Here is a 5000-nt window from a genome sequence, read left to right as displayed (position 1 = left end):
TTTTGGACGTCTGGCAGGCCTGATGCAGCAGGCATTACGTCTGGCATGGGTCACTTTGTACTTGGTGGAATGTTCCCTTTCATTCAAAAGTAGTTTCATTCAGTACCTTTCATGTTTCATCTTCATCAATTTTGCTAGTGCAGAGGGGGTGGGTCACTTTTGGGCGTGTCTGGCGGGCATAATGCAGCAGGTAATTTGTATGGTATCGTCCATTCTGAACTCTCTCAGTTGTGTTGAGTTATATAAACTTCAAGTGGTTCAAGCGGTACCAATAATGTTTGATCCAGCCAAAATTTTTAGGCCTTTTTTGCGTGTCCGGCAGGCCTAATTCATTATGTCTGGCATGAACCATTTTTTACCCAGTGCGATGTGTAAATTACCCTGAAATACATTGTCTATGGTACCTATGCATGTTTGATCAAGCTGATTTTTTTGTCCGTTTTGGGGGTCCCCAAGGGCCAAACGCAACAGGGGGTCCTTGGCAGACGTCCAGTTCTTCATATGCCCTATCATCCTCTACATGATCCTGTACTCCGCAATTGGTACCAAGTTCGTTTGACCAAGCCTTCCTTGGCTGCCGGTCTAGTAACCTGTGCTCTCTTAACCCGCGGTCACACTGTTCATACCGGATGGTCCCCTACTAAACCGGTACCCCGACTCACGTTCTAATCCCGTGTTACCGAAAGGCTGTTCACACTAACCCGCGGGACGCTTCATATTGTTTTGTAGTGCACGTGAGGTACCCCCACTATGTTGTGAGTCCAGACTAGACGTGACCCCCCTGTTGACAGCTCAGCACCTCCATTTCAGCACCATCTGTGGGCGTTCTTGGCAGCCACCTGTGTCACCTTTCATCCCTAGTGCATTTTTATTTGTTTTGTATATTTCCATATTTAAGCTTTCTTTTAACTGCCTCGATTTTATTTAACCTCTTAATGGCTAAACAAGTTTTACTTTTATTTTGATATATTTTATTTTAATCTAAATTTAAAGCTATTTTGCGATGAGGCATACATGTAGTACATAAAAGCTACTGGCATAGTCTTGCTGCCTATCAACCTCTTGGGTTGCTTGTCCGATCAGCAGTGTGTGGTTCGCCTCCTTGATGTTTGTTTTGTGCTGCAAGAGAGAAACATAAGTATATTTTCATTCTTCGTAAGAGGCCAGATAGGATGTGATGCATGAGTTGTACATTTTGAGAGTATACATACGGAAGGGATCTCAGGTTTTCCTTTGAACTTTTTGGATTTGTTTTATCCTTGGTTTGTTTCGTTCTTTTATTTTTTATTTTTTCCTTAGTTTTAAAGAAGGATGGACATATTCTTAGAACAAAGAAACACAAATGATAAAATGGAAAAAAAATGATTACAGGAAAGAATGGGAAGAAGTTCATTATGATTATAATCAAATATAAAAGATAATTTTCAAAGTAATTCATATCTTGTCTTATACTTACGAGTAAGAAAGGCTTCACAGTCATGACGGCAGAGGCGGGGCTTCCATGGTGGCACCCCCCCTGCAATCTGATTGGCCACCCTGTGTAAAGCAAGATGAAAGCATAAACAATGTGTGACAGTAAAATATAGATATTGAAGTGGGCAGCCTTAATTTTGGTTATTTTTGGGTACCCCCCCCCCTCCGATTTATTGTTGTTACCCCCTGTGTCCCCCACCAGAAAATTCTCTGGACCTGCCGCTGTGTGACAGGTGGGTCATGCTGTAATACACACCTGTTACCACTTTTAAAACAGCTACCCTGTTCGAGAGTTACACTTTGCAAGACCCGTGTTTTGGTAGCCAATGATACACTACAGTTTTTCCTTGACGCAATGCTTTAATGCCCTTAGAAGGAAGAAAAATAAGAAAAGGAAACAACCAACACGACTGTGGGTTAAGCCGCGGTTACACTACGCCTTTATAACAGCTCGTCCCCTACTAAACCGGTACCCCGTCGCACATTTTCGTCCCGTGGTATCGAAGGGCCGTTCACACGACCCTGCGGCACGCCTTTCGTCACGTGACATGACGATCATAGCGCTTTCAAGGGAAACAGCACTAACTGGATTTACATCTTTTTTTTTTTTCTTTCTTTACGCATTCTTTTATTTCCCTTAAAACAGAGCCAACTGTTAAGGAAGCAACCAGGAGATTGGCAGGAAAGAATGAAAGATGTGTAATGCGGAAATTCCAATTGTAGATGTCTGCTCAAGTCACTACAGTACTTTCGGCGTCCTGCTTTTCTAGTTGTGGTTTCTATTCCATAATTCCTCATTGGTCGATGAGGGAATAAGTTACTTTGTGCCAACAGTGAAATGTACCAATAAGTTCCATACACATTGAAATTATGAAATAAATACTGATAACTATCCATACTTTCATGGGAAATTAATTTGAGAAAACATGTATAACTGTATATTGAAACAACACTTTCGTAACCAATGTAGTGATTGATAGTTATTATTTTAAAGTGTTTGTTTTGATTAGTGAGACAAAGACCGAGACGTCGGTTTCTTCCCCGTCCCTCGCTATGGAAGAGATCAGCCGGGGCGGACAGCTGAGGCGGGGCAAAATCACTCCATATCTCGGGTCCCTTCTATTTTGTGAATACGTCTCTCTCTCTCTCTCTCTCTCTCTCTCTCTCTCTCTCTCTCTCTCTCTCTCTCTCTCTCTCTCTCTCTCTCTCTCTCTCTCTCTCTCTCTCTCTCTTCCCCTTATCTAACTATCTTTCTTCCCCTTATCGCCCTCTCTCTTCCCTTTATCTCTATCTCTTTTCCCCTTATCTCTCTCTCTCTCTCTCTCTCTCCCACAGTCGTGGTGTATCTCTCGTAGAATTAGGACGTGTTTGTGTGCTGTCCTCAGCCGTGAGAGATTTCCAGAACCCTGTGTTTACCCGCCCCCCACCTAGTCCTCGGACAGGGAGCGGGCGAGGTGCCTCAGGCCCTCCAGTGTTCCGCAATCTACCCAAAACTGACGTATAACAGTCGTGATCCAAAAAGACAGGAAATTGGATAATTAGTGTCATTTGCAAGAAGAATTTCTGGCAACCGCTCCCTGCACTGACCTCCGCCTCGTGGGCAATTATGACATGGAAACTGAAAGTGAATATGCACGAGTGAAAGGGAATATGGAAAGTGGTTCCCATAAGAGGGAAAGGAACGACGAATGCGCAAATGAGATGAGTGATAGGTGCGAGCAGGAAGAAAAGAGGAAAAAGAAATATGAAAGCAAGGAAGGAAGTCATAATGAAGGTGTGAACGGCAGGAAGAGGCTGCTATTCCCGCAGAACTGTGCCATGAACTTCATGGAGAAATGAAGATGGGCCATGCAGCTGGGCCGGGACCACCGCGGTTTTGAGCCGCTGCGAGGAAGGCAGAGGACGACTCAAGGGTACAAGGGGACGGTGATGACTGTCCCAAAGGGTGGGGAAAAACTCACGAAAGTGATAATTTTCCAATACCCTATTGTACTGGACCCTGAATATCTCCTGGACGACGAAAGGTTCGTGTGGGTGAAGAGGAACGAGTCCAGGGGTGAGGGCCGGTCACTATGCAGGCAGAGGTGCCGAGGGAGACAGCAGCTCCTGTCCCGAACGCCTGGCTGCAGGGCCCACCGGCCGTGGTGCCTAAGGAAGACAAGCGAACGCAGGAGCAAAAATAGGTGCAGGAAGTGCCGCGCAATAATGATGCAGGTCATGATTAAGAGGATGGACGCATTAGAAAAACGGCTTGCAGAAAAGGAACAAAAAAAGGAAGAGGAGACCGAGAAAGAAATGAATAGTGAAAATATTAGTGGACTTGCAAGGGAAAAAAATAGAAAGAAAAATTACCATTAAGGGTAAAGAAAGGACAATAAAATCAAGCATAGTGGAAGGAACATCCTCTGAGGTCTTCCGGTCAGTCCTCCTAAAATGTAAGGATCCGGAGAAAGAAAACCTCCTGAAAAAATGGGAAATTATGCAAGAGCTATGGGGAACTATTCAAAAAGTAGTAGAAAAGCATAAGGACACAATCAAAACCTGATGGAGCGTAGTATTAGAATATTATCGTGGAAAGTAAGTAGTTTGCTTACCAGAGTTACAGACGTTCATTACTTTGTACTGAAAAACAATATTGACGTAGTTTGTCTCCAGGAAACCAGGGACACGAAAGGTGATACTCTCAAACTTAATGGTTATAGAGCGTACCACCTTCATGCCGGTGACCGAATACGGGGAGTGTCAATTTCTGTCAAAAGCTCAATATCCTCTGAACTAACAGAGACGGCATAGAAAGTGTGTGTGTGAAGCTTCATTTGCAACAAGGTGAAATGTATATTGTCAACTTATACATCTCTGGGAGATCCTTTGACCTCAGATATTTACCTGACTGCATGTACTCTGACTCTGCTCTGATAGTGGGTGACTTGAATGCTAGACACCCGCATTTAGAGGAGAGGGGCAATATCATTGATAACGGTAAGAGGTTTTACCAGTTTTTCAAGGATAGGCCAGATGCATGCTTGCTGGGTGGCAAAGAGGCAACACACAAGGGTGGACGGCTTGATTACGCCTGCCTGCTTGGCAGACAGGCGATTCAAGGAGAATGTAAAGTGGTAAGTGAACTACTCAGTGATCATTTCGCGTTGTATGTTAAGTTAGCTGTATGGAAAATACAAGTTAAATTTCAGAGAAAACGGGTTTCACTTAATGTAAACGACAGAGACCAGTTTGTTTACAACATAGAGAATTGGTATAAACACTATACACCCATATGTTTAGATAGGTTCAACCGGGATTTGTTGAGTACGATAGAAAGATGTTTACCCACAACACCCAAGACACACACAAAGAAAAAGGGTCATGGGGGAAGGAAAAACAGGTACTGCAGTGATAAGACACTTAAGGAATAGACATACATGCTAAGGTTGGCACACAGGGAGTGGGTACAAAAAGGCAAAAAGGAACAGGACAAAGATATACTCCTTGATATATCAAGAATGTGTGGGGAAAAACGGAAAGAAGTA

This window comes from Penaeus vannamei, chromosome 13 (genome assembly GCF_042767895.1).
Source record: "Penaeus vannamei isolate JL-2024 chromosome 13, ASM4276789v1, whole genome shotgun sequence".
Lineage (NCBI taxonomy): Eukaryota > Metazoa > Arthropoda > Malacostraca > Decapoda > Penaeidae > Penaeus > Penaeus vannamei.
This window is presented reverse-complemented; position numbering follows the sequence as displayed.